We start from the raw sequence: 15266 nt of genomic DNA, 5'->3' as shown, positions 1-15266 counted from the left end.
GGGAGGGAGGAAGGGGGTGAATGAACAGGTATGTGAAAAGGAGGAGCGGGAGGGGAGGTGAATAGACAGATGGGTGAATGGGTGGGAGGGAGAGCGGGAGGGAAGTTTGGATTACAACGGTTAAAGAATAAACAAAATGGAAGGAAAGTGAGTGTATGTGAGCTGCTCTTTTTAAGAAGCTTGACTGTAAGATGTGATGAGAGAAGGCAGTAGTTATGGATAGTTTATTTTAATTTGAGGGCATTTGGTGGCAGTGGGGGTGGGTGCAGAAGGACATGGGCTTTTTGATCTGTGAAAGAGATTTGAACATGTTTATAGGCTAAGAAAAAAGCAGAGTCAGTGGAAAAGAGACTGAAAATATTTATTTCTTTAATTCACTGAAGAAATACTAAGTACCAATGGTGTCCCTGGCACCAGACCAAGGAGTGAGCAAGACACACTAAGTTTCTGCGCCATGGAGTTTTCATTCTAGCAGAAAATAGGGGTGGAGGATAGATGAGCTCTCACACAAGATGCTGGTGAGTAGCATATTTTAATGTTAGTCCAGGCCACACACAACTACAGAGGTAAGAGTGCTGAAGAAAAACCATACGCGTTCTGAAGCCTGGATGCCTGTGTGTGTGTGAGTGTGTGTGTGTGTACATGCATGCTGGGACATGGAGAGAGAGCAGGAGTGAAGCTGGGTGGCTCCACCCTGTACCTGCCAAAAATGTTTCGTGCCCACGATTCAGACAAGGCGGTACTTTCGGGATGTAGAAGTGGAACAAGGGCAGAAAAAGACATGGCTGAGTCTCTGTCTAGCCAGGCAGCTGAGCCTTTCCGGTCTTTTATAAGTGACTCACTTCCCTTTGTGTGGTTTTCTTCACATATCCTGCTTAAGACTGACTGTTACATCCAAACAGAAACAGAGTCTGTGATTGAGCAGCGCTGCGTGCAGATTGAATCTGCTCTGAACGTATCAACGCGTGTTCTCCTGTGGTCGTGTGGACGTGGGGTCAGGCACCATTCCAGACTCCCCCCCACCTGAGGGGTGTCTGTGCTGCCGACCTGAGGACTCAGCCACACCACGGCTCTGCGGTTAGTAAGAGTGAATAAAATATTTTCAGCGTCAGAAACCACAGAGCTCATTTATATTTCTAGATTAATTCTGTTTTATAGATAATATTGAGAAGAAATGGCTGTAAATTGGATGAAAAGATTATTTTTAATTACTTCACTTATTATTTCTATTCCTTTTATTATAGGCAATCCTCGAACATGTTTTAGAAGTAGGAAGCGTATATTCACAAGTACCTTTTTAATAGAAAACAAATCTATACAGAATACAGAGATTGGACTCTGGGCTCATGATTCACATGTGTTTAATGATGCAGTATTATGAGGCCTTCCTCATCCTCCTCATCCTTCACTAATAACTGTGGAAATTTTTCCTTTAATCTTTACAGTAAGTTAGATTATGAGACACAAAACACTAAAAAACCAAAACCAAAAACATTTTAAACCAACCCCAAAACTCTGTAAGCATTGAAAAAAATACTATATGGCATATTGCTTAAAATAAATCATTGCTTAAAGCTTGAAAACATTTTGTTCACAATATTCGTTATAAAAGAGATTTGACCTACTCTGTTATTAACATTGAGCTTTTCATTACACAGAACATTAAATTAGGCACATTTCAGCCAGGTGTGGTGGTGCACAACTGTAATTCCAGCAGGTCAGGAGGTTGAGGCAGGGGGATCATAAGTTCAAAGCCAAACCTTGAGACTTGGGGAATCTGTGTCTCAAAATAAAACAAGAAGAGCTGAGCATGTGTCTCAGTGGTAAAGCACCACTGGGTTCAATCCCCAGTAAACACACACACACACACACACACACATACATACACACACACAAAATTCAGTGTATTTCCACAGAATTTTATTCTATTCAAAGGGCTTCAACACTTTGCATTTTTCCAAACTCCTGTGAGGTAGGTGATAGTGGGAAATGCAGTCACCTTAGCCTTCATTTGACAGATGAGAGAAAGGAGGCACCTGGGCTGAAGAGGCTTGCTGAAAGTCACTGGGGTCTCGAGCATCTGCATATGTCACAGACCTTTCCACCCAAGAGTTCACAGTCTAAGGCAAATGGTCAATTATGAGAGTAAACCCTGTGGCAGGCATCTAACTCGTGGTAAACCCTCTCTAAATGTTAGCTACATAACAGCCACTTAAAATTATAATTCCCATAAACAGAAATGACATTAACACCAAAAAAAAAGAGATTCATAATTGGAAAGTCAGTACTGTGCCCCTCCTGTGACCTTGCTGACATCTGCACAAGGTGGCCCAGGGATCACTGCCCACTGCTCACCTTTAAATGTTTAAATTTGTGTTTATAACAAAAGGTTCTGCCTTTCCTTTTACTTACTCCTATGCTGCGTGTCTGTGGCTTTGCCCTGGCGCTGGGGAACAGGTTGCTTTTCCACGCAGGGTAATCACAGAAGCCACAGCCTGGCAAGATCCTCCTGAGGAACTCAAATGGATTCTACCCCAGCTCTATCCTCTCAGTAGGCCTCCTCCTCTTTCCCCCACCACCTCCCTTCCATAACCTAGATATTCTAGTGGACAAATTTTAGACAGAGCCAAATTTCTTCGGCGGGTGATAAACCCAGAAGAGGCGCAGGGCGCTGTAGCAGCCCCGTGTCGATCACTCTTTATTCGAAGTAGTAACGATTTAAGGACCTTGTGGACTGGGCTGTCTGCCAGACCATCCCGGGGGATGTTGTTGAAGGTGTTGGTTGTTTGGATAAGATAATCTCGAAAGCCCTTTCCTAATGGGCACTTCTGTGATTCTAAGGCTGCAGAAGTCACCTTTATACCTATTGTCATGGCAGGCAGATACGGTTAACAACTATGCAGGCTGGAAGAGAGTGGCATTTATTTAATTTACCTAATCACTTGGAGCTTCACATTTCTCAGCTGTAAAATTGGGATAAAAATACCTGCCTCATGGGGCTTTCATGCACATTAATTTAAATCAGGAAACAAATGTAAACTGCCTGGTACAGTATCTATCAGGAGCTCAGTGGCTGATAATGATGTGTGATGATTCACAATATATCCTGTGCTGTAACGTACACAGAAAAGTCTTGATTGCTGCTTTGAGTAAGATTGAGTACTCCTTTTTTTTTTTTTTTTTTTTTTTTTTTTGGGGGGGGGTGACTTGGTCGGTCTTCAGTAATGGAGCTCAGCGAAACCTACATAACCAAACAGAATGAAGCAAACCTCCCTTTGTTCTCTGAGTTGCATCTCAGAACTTGCATCTGAGCATTACTGACCTATCAGGACTGCCTGTAGGTTTTACAGACTATGAACTAATGGGATTTGAGATTTCTCTCTTGGGGTCTCTGCTACAGGCAGGGAAACACATTTTTCCATATTTGGAAACATGAAGATTTAGAGAAGCAGTAGGTTCTCTTTAAACGAGTATCCTGGCAGCTGTCCCACCCACCCCCCCCCCCCAAAAAAAATCCTTTGTCTGCTTCTCCAGGAAAGCTTCTAGAAAAGAGCCAGCATGTAGGAATTTTAAAGACAACTGGTACAGAACAGAAATGTGTGCTAAAAATACTAAAACCAACAAGGAAGGATTCATCATCTGAAAGCAAAATAGACTTGGTATGCCCCTGCTTCTGGACCTGCTCACACCGTGATGGCTCTGTGCTATTTGGGGGTGACAGTAATTATGGAGCTGGAGTGCTCCTTGGCAGAGACAGACAGAGCTCGGAGCGGAGGGATGGTTTCCATGGCAATGGCATCAGCATCTGAATGACTTCCTGTCACAACAAGTTGGTGATTTAATGAGTTCATTACTGAATTCCAAAGGAAAGCCAGAGAGTGGATGAACTGCTGTTCAGTCCTCAAAATGGCTCATCCCATAGTGGGGGAGTAGTTTCTACCTGGTACAGCACCGGATCGGACAAAGCGCTCACAGTGGGTACTCAGGCAGCCTGGGCGCCCCAAGGTGGCACACCAGGGAGAGGGAGTCCAGACAGTGAACCTGCGGCATGTGGTCTGGGAAGGCCTCAGTGGCTCTTATTTTAGGAGTGTGAATCACGCGAGTGTCCATGAGAAGCTTGCCGTGTTTCAAACCTAATGAAATGAACCATCACAGGAATGTAGCTCATGGCTTCAGACACATACTTCAAGTATCTCAGGTCCTTTAGAAAGAGGGCCTTAAGTTCTAAAATGTGCACAGTAGAGGGAGAAGGGATGTCACCCTACTTTTTTTCAGTTCAGTAAAGGCCAACCTCGGCAACATTTTTTGGAAACTAGAAATATCCCAATAAAATGTATCATTACTAGCCTTTCCTACTACTATCTTTACTAGTGAAAATCTACCCTCTGGCTGGTAGAATAATGTAACCGATCATTACTTAACTCAAGGCCAGGCAGGGGCAGAAGCAAGCATGGTGGTGATAGTAGAAACTGAAATGGATTTCCTTCCTCCTGGGTTCCTTTCCCCATAAAGTGTTTACACCCCAAAGTGTTTAATACTGAGGACAGAATAAATTGAGAAGGAAGCATCCAGTAGGAAAATAATATGCTTCCATTTTCTGACTACTTCTTAAGTGCCACCAGGAAGCCGTGTGGTTTTCCCACGTCTGTCTCACTTAACCTTGTATGACCTCTTAGGAGGATATTGGTCCCCTTTTCCAGATAAGGAAACAGAGCCCTTAGAGAGACTGCGTCACCTGCAGTCGACCACAGCTAGCAAACAGCAGAGTCAGGCTTTCAGGTCAGTTATCTCTGACTCCTCATGCTCTTACCTTCAGAGAGGCACAGACGGGGTTCATGGCCATTCAGCAGAGAAAGCTCGAGAAAGGAGCTGATATTTGGGGGAGCCATAGAAGGTGCACAGGTGGCTCCTGCCTGCCTCCTCCCTGCCTGCCTTCTCCCTGCACTAAACCAGGAGTCCTTACCCATATTGTAAGGCTGTAGCCAGATCTATGCTCAATTACAAAGAACAAAGGAAACTTTGAGAAAGAAACCTCAGCACACAAAAAATACTCACGTTATCTTCTATTTCATAATATGCAGATCAACTAATGAAGTTGGAATTTGACTTATTTGGTCTTTGTATTTTTATGCTTCAAATAGCATTCAAGGTGAAGGGGGCGTGTGTCAGGGTGCATAAGTGTGTGTGCTCCAGTCAGTGTTGATCTTTTCCTACTTGAATGAAGATAAAGGAAAAGCAACCGCCAGATGGATCTGGCACTCACAAAAAAATGAAGTTGGTTCTTACTTGTCTACATGGAAATATGTTGACTTTCAAAAATGGCATCTGGCATATTTTCCTGAACTGAGAGTTATTGGACTATCCTTGTTTTTCTAACCCTTACTAATCAAATGCAGTAAGATCAGAGAAGCCTTCTTGTTGTTTGTTTGTTTGTTTGCTTGTTTGTTTCAGTACTGGGAATTGAACCCAGGGCCTTACCACCCAACTGTACCCTGCGGTTGCTAGTATTTTCTAAGAGTACTGTCCTAAGATGTGGCTAGTAACAACACCTTGACCAACCCAATCTTCCTCCTGTTTAGAGATTCCTTGAAAATATATCACAATTTCATTCAGTCACCTGTACAATTTTGACTGTTTAAAAAAAAAAAAAAAAAAAAAAAAAAAAAGCCAGTGTCCTATGGAAGTAGGCAAGCCCTTGCTTTAATACCCATGGGATTATCTAGTCAAGATTCAGCATGCCACCTCTATAGCTGCAGGCTCTGTTTTGCACTCTCCACAGACGCCTCCTGCTTAGGCTATAACGTGAAAGGCACCCCAGGGTTGAACAACGCAGTACCCCACGGATTTTAAGTAACTCTCGACAGAGAATCAACAAAATCATTGGTAATCATGGAATCCCAGGACTGGAGTGGAGCTGAAGATCATGGAATCCAGCTTCCTCTGTATGCTGCACTCTCCAAATAGCCCCACCCCTTGCTTAGATGTCCCTTTGGTCAGGAACTCACCACTCCTGGGGGTTAGAGAAGGGCCACTGCACTCCAGCCTCACTGGACTGTCACTAGACTGAGCTTATGACGCAGGGAATATTTATAAGGTAGAATTTCCTTTTGTCCCCAAACCGTTGGCTCTCTTTAACTGTTGCCTCCACCAGGGTTGCAAATACAGCGAGATGTAAACATCACACTGTTCTTAAGCTTTAGATGTCCCTTCTCTTAGAGTCTGCAAGTCTGGACATGTGGATCAATAAAGTGTTAATAAACTGACAGGGCACAGCTGAAATCGGGCTTGCCTGGTGTCATAGGAGAGGCTGTGTATCTCGCCTCCCTGTTACCCCGTGGGAAGCAGGCAGCCGGCAGGTCTGCACGAGTGTGCATTTAAGATAGGGCACAGCAGCAATTATGCCAGGCTCCCCAGCCCAGAGAAACAAGGCAGGTCCTTGGTCTGGACAGTCAGGGAAAACGTTGCTTCCTTCCCCTAGGTGGTCAGAGCCAGTGCTGCAGTAATTCTCTTCCTGCCCAGTGGTGAGTCAGCACCTCCTTCGGCTCCTCTCTGTGCGAGGCATTGAGCATATGCAGTTGGACGTGGCAGAGGCACACACCAGAGCCACTGAGAATGGCCAGCACGGTGGTAGACTGTGTTCTCTGGGAGCTATTGCACTCTAGGAGGAGCTTGGAGCTAATCTGGGTTGTGGGGGGAGACGTCTCCAGAGACTCCACAGGAAGAATATAAGAATTAGCCAAGAGAAGGCAGGGGAGGAAGAGTGTTCAAATGAGAGCAAGATGTGTTGAAATTATTCCAGGGGAGGCTGACTTAAGGACCCCTACCTATGGGTGTGGGTGGCAAGGAGGCCACCCTGGAACATCTATAAAAACTTAAACCAAGCTGAGTGCAGTGACATGCTTCTATAACCCTTGCAATTCAGGAGACCGAGATAGGAGGATCACAAGTTCAAGACCAGCCTCCACAACTCAGTGAGAACTGGTCTCAAAATAAAATACAAAAGGACTGGGAGCAGGGTGACTCAGTGGTAGAGTGCTCCTGGGTTCAATCCACAATACACACACACCAAAAAAAAAACAAACCTCAAATTGGGCGACAAATATACCACTATGATAACGGAAATATCTGAATATTTATTATGTTCACAGAACTTAATGGGTTAAAGTGTGATGAAAAGCAGCCAGATTGAGGCAGGGGCCAACCCTGCGAAACTTCCACCACCAGATAAATAACAACATGCACATGTTGAGTGTCTGCCTCATGCCAGGGACTGTGGGCAGGTGCCGCCAGCAGCTACCCTTCTGTCCATCTGCACATTCTCTCAGAGCAAGGACAGGACCGAAGACTCTAATTCTAGAGACTTTCTGTCTAGCAAACTAGCTAGCTGCCTAAAGAGCTTTATTGAGATACAATTCACATACCATACATTTCACCCATTTAAAGTATATAATTCAATGGATTTAGTGTATTCAGAGCTATATGACCAACACCATAATCGACTTATTTATGTCATTGCCTCCAATGGGAACCCTTTGGCAATCATCCCCTGTCCTTTAAACCCCCACCAAATCCCATGGAGTGATTAATGTATTTTCTGTTCCAACAAACTTGCCTACTCTGGATATTCCACATAAAAGGAGTCACATAATACATGGTTCCTTGTGAACAACTCCTTTCAGTTAGCATAATGTTTTCAAGGTATATATCAGGACTTTGTTCCTTTTAATTGCCAAATAATATTTCATTATATGAATATACTACATTTTATTGATCTGTTTGTCAGTTGATGTACAATTGGATTGTGTCCACTTTATGTCTATTATAAATAATGCTGCTGTGAACACTCATTTAGAAATTCTTGTCTGGACATATTTTTACTTGAGTATTTATATAAGAGTTAAATTAGTTGCATGGTAACTGCATCCTTAGTTTTTTGAGTGTGTTAGCTTTTTACCACTGTGACAAAATACTTGAGAAAAACAACTTAGAGAAGGAAATATTTGTCTCAGCTCAGAGTTTCAGAGGTTTCGGTCCATGGGCAGCTGACATCACTGTTTCTGGACCTGCAGCCAGGCAGAACACCATGGTGAAAAGCATGGCAGAGCAAAGCTGCCCACCTCATGGCGGCTGGAAGCAGAGAGAAAGGAAAGGGCTGGAGACAAGAAGTAGTCCCCAAAGGGCATGTGCCAAAGACCCCTGCTCTTCAACTAGTCCCACCTCTGAAGTTTCTGTCACCTCCGAATTGTCCATCCAAATCATAAAGCCATCAATGGGTTAATCAACTGATGAGGTTACAGCCCTCATTACTTCTGACGATTGCTACTTTGGTGACCAAGCCTTCCACATGTGAGACATTCCAGATCCAAACCACAGCCTTGGAGAGCTGCCTGATGATTTTCCAAAATAGGTGCACATTTCACATTTCCATGAGCAACCTACAAGGGCTCTGATTTCTGCATTCCTGGCCTACGTGGGTGTAGTCTGTTGTTTCCATTATAGCCATCCCAGCTGGTACGAAGTGGTTTCTCATTGTGGTTTTGATTTGCAGTTCCCTGGTGACTAATGATGTAGAGCATCTCTTCATGAGCTTATTGGTTATTTGTTTATCTTCTTTGAAAAAATATCTATTTAAAACCTTTGCCCATTTTTAAATTGGGCTATTTTTTCATTATCGAGGTCTTAGAATTCTTCATATGTTCTATTTTTTTTTTTTTTTTTTTTTTTTGGGTGCTGGGGATTGAACCCAGGGCCTTGTGCTTACAAGGCAAGCACTCTACCAACTGAGCTATCTCCCCAGCCCCTCTTCATATGTTCTAGATACAAGTTCTTTATCAGATATATGATTTGCATATACTTCTCCTGTTTTATTCTGAAGGCTTTCATTCTCATCATGGCATCCTTTGAAGTACAATTTTAAGGGGTCAGTACTGGAGACTGAACCTAGGGGTGCTCTGCCACTGAGCTACTCCCCCAGCCTTTTTTATTTTTCATTTTGAGACAGGGTCTCACTAAGTTGCTCAGGCTGGCCTTGAACTTGCAATGCTTCTGACACAGCCTCTCGGGTAACTGGGATTATAGGTGTGCACCACCATACCCAGCCAAAAAGTTTTGATGCTGTCCAATTTATTTTTTCATTTGTGGCTTGTGTTCTTGATTTAGAGATCATATTTTTAATCAATGCATCATTTGAACTTGATCTTGGACTTTATGGGGAGCCAGTGAAGGAAGTCGTAGAATGACCTAATAAGATTCATTGTTGTCATTGTTTTAAAGCAAACCGATACATGTACCTGTGTGGTAAGCTGGTGATGGCTCCAAGATTCGTCCACATCCTGATGCCCAGAACCTGTGCCTGTTATCTTGTTTGGAAAAAGGAGTCTGCAGAGATTATTAAGTTAAGGATCTAGAAGTGGATTATTGAGGTGGGCCCTAGGTACCACTTACAGTGTCCTTATAAGAGGAAGGCAGAGGGAGTTTTGACACCCACAGGGAGGAAGGCCAAGCAAGGACAGAGGCAGAGCCTGGAATGGTGTGGTCACAAGTCAAGGAAAGCTAGCAGCCATCAGAAGCTGGAAGAGACCAGGAGCCTTAGAACCTCTGGAGGAACCTGGCCTGCTACCTCCTTGATCCCATACTTCTGGCCCCCATCACTAAGAAAGAATAAATTTCTGTTCTTTTAAGCACCCAAGTTTATGGTAATTTGTTACAGCAGCCACAGAAACTAGTATAATACTATTTAAAAGAATCAATAGTGGAAGGACTTAAAATGAAAATATAAATAAATGATATGTTTATGCTGCTGTTTTTTACATTTTTTTAGTTGTCAGTGGACCTTTATTTATATGTGATGCTGAGAATCAAACCCAGGGCCTCACACATGCTGGGCAGGCACTCTACCACTGAGCCACAACCCCAGCCCTGTTATGCTGCTATTTTTTGTTTTAAATTTATTGTGTCTAGACTTTATCTATTAAACTTGGACTTAAAAATATGGTAGCTTAGCTGGGTGCAGTGGCACATGCCTGTAATCTCAGCGGCTTGGGAGGCTTAAGCAGGAGGATTGCAAGTTCAAAGCCAGCCTCAGCAAAAGCAAGGTGCTGAGCAACTCAGTGAGACCCTGTCTCTAAATAAAATACAGCATAGGGCTGGGGATGTGGCTCAGTGGTCAAGTGCCCCTGAGTTCAATCCTCAGTACCAAAAAAAATGGTGGCTTATATGCAAATGGTATGCTGTTACTCCATGTACAAACAGAAACAACATTTGTTTACAATAAAAATAAATTAAAAAATAAATAAATAAAAGAATACAAGGGAAAAAAAAAAATGGTGGCTTATTTTGCCACCTTTTGTCACTCCCAACAGCTTAGTTGTTGTTTCTCAGTATGTTTAGTTTACACTTGGTTACTTTCCTAACCCAACATACTATGTCATAAACCAGGTATGGTGTTGTACACCTGTAGTCCCAGGCTCCTGGGAGGCTGAGACAGGAGGATCACTTGAGCCCAGGAGTTTGATGAGGACAACCTGGGCAACATAGCAAGACCCTGCCTCAGAAATGTGCATATGTATACCTTTCACACAGACATACATATGTAGAGATATAGACAGAGCTCTATATATGTATAGCTATAGATAATATATATACTCTATCATAGACTCTAAGATGACATCTATTATTAGATGCACCATAATTTTTATCTCCCACTAAGGAAAAACAACACTGTAATCATACCTTTAAGGTATTATCCAGAAGAAAGAGCATCACAGTTCAAAAACAGTAAAGATTGAAAAAATGGGCTTTAGGTTCAGTGAATGCAGAAATACATGGGAATCTCTTTTTTGTGCTCCGTCTACTTTATTCGCCGTCTCCTGATTCAGCAGGATGACAAATGAAGGTGCGAACAGCCTGTTCTCCCCCAATTGTTCCCCTTCCCTCTCTAAGCTTTTGACCCCTGTTGCTTAGCTTTTACATGTTTAATAATACTGTTTACATGTTTTCTAGTTTGATGATTGATCCCAAAGCCAAAAACCAATAACTTGTATTTAAATGACTATAATTTTAGAAGCACTGTTTCCTTCAGAGCCATGTAATATACTAGGGTCACATTTCCTTCTTAGGGATTCACTTCTTTCTCCCTACATTCTTTGACAGCCAGTCCTCAGTTCAAACTGTTCATTTCATAACTGAGTCTTAATATCTTTTCTTTATTGATAAATCTCAGGCTAGTTGTAAAAAGTAATCAGACTCAGGGAATGGTGGCACACACTGATAGTCCCAGTGACTCAGGAGACTGAGACAAGAGGATTGAAGTTCAAGACCAGCCTCAGCAACTTCACAAGGTCCTTGGCAACTCATCAAGACCCTGTCTCAAAATAAAAAATAAAAAGGGCTAGGAATGTGACTCAGTGGTTAAGCACCCCTGAGTTCAGTACCTGCTACCAAAAATAAATAAATAAAAGTAATTTAACCTTAAAAACTAACATTTATGAAACCAGCATGTATAACTCGTGCTGTTTAACATTGCTATTTTTTTACACCCTCTCTTTAATTCCTCAGTTTATCTTCTAGATCTGAGATCAACAAATTTGTTCTGTGAAGAGCCACATAGTAAATAGTTTAAGGCTTCCTGGATAATACAGCCTCTGTCACGAGCCCTTAACTCTTCCATTGTGACATGAAAGTAGGCGTAGACAATATGTAAACAAATTGAAACAAAACTGTTCCAACAAAACTTTATTTGCAAAAACGTGTTCAAATGAGGCCCAGGTGCCTAGGTTTGCCCGTGCCTGATCTAAAAGAATAAATCCTGACTCTCATGTCTAGGAACAATATGAAGAATCTGAATAATCAAGATGACTGTGACCCGGGTCACACAGACCAAAATAAGCACCTGATAATCTGAAATCCCTAAGATGTGGTTAATATGGGTCATCTTAGAGCCCTAGGAGGAAGCAGGCCTGCTGAAGTTGCACTCTTACACATTTCTCCGTTCCTTGAGCAAATCAAGTAAGACAGAACAGAGGAACATCTCTCATCCAACTGCACATTTCTGGGTCAAAGGTGGCCTTTCAATTCCAAAAATAGAATTTCTTCCCAAAACCCACTTCCTGCTGACAAGAAGTGTGAACCCTTGAGTTTCCAACTGTGAAAGGATGAAATTCATAGGGCTTTTTTTTTTTTTTTTTTTTTTTTTTTTTTTCCAAAGCACCAAGATGAAATCCTGGGCAGACAGCTTAAAAGGAGTCAGTTGCTTGGAATGCTGCTGTGTCCAGGGTGTTGGTGGACAATGCCATGGGGTGTGACCAGCCCAGATTCCAAGACATAAGCAGACTCTAAAATGACATGCAAACTGCATAATAGCATTTTCTTATTTCTGCTGTTGGTTTTTTCCCTGCTCAAATCTAATTCCAAGAAATCTATCAGTTGTCATTGGCTTTAGAATTAGCCACTTGAAAATCTGGGGAATTAAGCCACACATAAGATTCATCATTCACATAACCCACAACTATATGTATGATTCACTTTAACATCTAAGCCAATAAGAGCCCACTCATTTTAATCAGCTGTAATAATGAAAGTCAGTTTGGAGTTCAAAATAACCTGACACAATAGGATCTTCTCGTCTTTTCCTTTATCAAGATATGACTTGTGATTCAAATCAGTTCTCTCCTTTCCAGACATGGAAAATGGCAGAATTAGTCTGTGGCCAGGAGACCTATAACCCATCTCTGTCCCTACCCCGGCCACACTGCCTGACTACGCTCTGCCTCTCTGCAGGAATAGAGTTAAGCATAGAAAAGAAATTTGCCCTTCTCCCTCGTGTTACTGCAGTCTTGTTTATGTAGGCAAAACACTCAAGAAATCCTCAGAAATATTATATAAATGTTATTGAGTTTTATATAAATGTTACATAAGTATAATATATTTTCTCCCTCTTTAAACAGATTGAAATATTTGTTTCAAAAAGTACATGCTTATAATTTACTTATTTGGTGTGCTTTGCAACAAGTAGTATGTACTAGGTCACAAAGAGAACACTTAGCAGTTATACTTAAGTGAGTAAAAGAGGCTGTATTTCTAGTTGTATGCTTTAAAACAAACTTTTTGCATTAGTTGAAAGTTTGGTCTCATGGTCCCAAAGCATACCATTCACTTCAACAGCTTATGGATTAAACAACAAACTTAGTTAAGACTAAAAAGAAGGTATGGGGGTTGGGGAGATAGCTCGGTCGGTAGAGTGCTTGCCTTGTAGGCACAAGGCCCTGGGTTCGATCCCTAGCACCCAAAAAAAAAAAGAAAGAAAGAAAGAACGTATGGTGGAAGTAGCACACATGATTGATTTGATGAGAACCCCTCCCCCTTATATGTTACAGTCTCAGGTCTCGGTAAATGCCTGTGTCACTTTGCAAAGACTGACATATCACAAACAGCCACTGGACGCAGCTGAATGACTCATTTTTCTAGAGAACAAAACTTGTGCATGTTAACTTTCCACTCTCTGTTCCTATTTGAGACACCACCGGACTGTGACACCTGGTCCCTGCTGACTGAAGCAGGCTGCTGTGAGGTCTTGAGACTTAACCTGGTTCTGTCTGCTCAGTTCCACCTCTCCTGGCCCCCCATCTGGTTCCAGGATACTAAAGCTGCCCATCTCAACAGGGGGCAGAGAGGAAAGAAAGGAGGAGGGATTTATTCCATAGGGAAATGCATATCCCCAAACCCGGAGTTAATATTAGCCCTCGCATTTGTCAAGGAAGCATCAACAGAAAGTCCTCTACCGCTTCAGCTGTCTCTTGGCTTTGCCCATCTCTTGGCTTCGCCCTTTGCCTATTACAGACTCTGGGATAAGCCTCTGGATATCATGCCCATATGGATTTAAACTTCCATCCAAGCATTCCTCCCTGAGAAACAGAATCTTCACCCTCATATTACCTTGCTCTGGAATGGTCTTCTTTTTAAAAATAGTTTTTCCTAATTATGAAAGTAATTATTGTGGGCTCGTGGGGAAATTTTGGAAAACAGATAAGCGTAAAGAAAAAATGGAAATCACCTACCATTTTGCTCTGCGGAGACGAACACTGTTCCTGCCTTGATGTCTGTGACATTATGATGGAAAGTTTCATAACTTGATTTTCTCATTTAACAAACCATGAATGATTTCTCATTGACACAGAAGCTTTTGCATCACTTAAATTTTCTATCTTTGGGGCATTTTAATAGTTTTCAATGTTTTAATTGTAACATGCTGTACCGAGCATCTGTGGATTAAATTCATGTTGCATTCAGGTCATCTCCTCAGGATAAACGTTAGAGGGAGAGGCAAAGAAGAAAGCATAGGCTGTCCACGGCAAGGCAAGTGTGAGAGCCAAAGGGAGCAAAGGGCTTGCCACCAGCTGCCCAAAGAGCAGAAGCCCAGGAACAGAGGACCATGCAGGCCACAGACACCAGCAAGAGCTCGGACTTTTCCCTGAGGATGGTGGGGAGCTAAAGGAGGGCTTCAAGCAAGAGGCTAGACTTGTACCTTCGAGATGTGTGTTTAGGAAGATCATTCTGGTTGCAGCTTATAGAGTGGATGGCAGGCAGGGAAACCAGGGAGGACTCTGTTCTAATGATTTAAGATACCAAGAGAGTCTGAACAGGGACGCAGCAGTAAGGAGGAAAGGAGAGAGGCAGGTTTGGAATGGATTTAGGAGGTGCATGCTCTAGACTTGAACTTCAGTGAGTGAGGCTTGAGTTTTGGGATACATGGGCGGGTGGACAGTCAGTAAACCCAGCTGCCGCCCGTCCAAGTGGAGCCATCTACAGGGCAGGTGTGCCATCAGGTGTGCGGTTCAGGTGGGCCAGAGGTACTGGATGGATCCGGGAGTCGTCAGCATATAGGATGATATCTGTAGTCTTTCAGATGGAGGAAGGGCAGGGAGGAGGAGACAGCAGGCCTGGCAGAAGAGCAGGAGAATGCCACACTGTGGAAGCCACTTGGCAGCGTTCTAAGGCCACTGCATCCAATGGCTTCAGGGAAATAAGGAACAGGCATGAAGGTAGAAACCCACCTTGACAAAATTCAGTGCTTTGGAGGACCCAGGGAGGCAAGGGGAAGTGATAAAGTCTGGTTCCTCAGAGAAGATAGCTCTCACTTATTTTTAACCACCATTTTCTCTCTTGGTAGAGAGAAAGCCGAGTACAGTTGTTTTACATCTTGTAATGGGAATTGAGGGTCTCAGTTCTGCTGTGGCACAATGGACGTATCAGTCTCTATATACTCCTAA

At 42.8% G+C, this 15266-nt stretch overlaps 1 protein-coding gene and 1 long non-coding RNA gene across 2 annotated transcripts in view; both read left to right on the top strand.

The window, feature by feature from the left end:
* The window catches only part of MYO1D (myosin ID), a 323486-nt gene that overhangs the window by 277481 nt on the left and 30739 nt on the right, over positions 1 to 15266 (top strand). The window lies entirely within an intron of this gene.
* On the top strand, positions 8808 to 15150 carry LOC306655870. Its single transcript, XR_013762337.1, has 2 exons — positions 8808 to 10191; positions 10311 to 15150. It is a non-coding gene; the product is annotated as an uncharacterized lncRNA (long non-coding RNA).

The sequence above is a fragment of the Sciurus vulgaris genome, assembly GCF_902686455.1.
Source record: "Sciurus vulgaris genome assembly, chromosome: 3".
Taxonomy (NCBI): Eukaryota; Metazoa; Chordata; class Mammalia; order Rodentia; family Sciuridae; genus Sciurus; species Sciurus vulgaris.
This window is presented reverse-complemented; position numbering and strand designations above follow the sequence as displayed.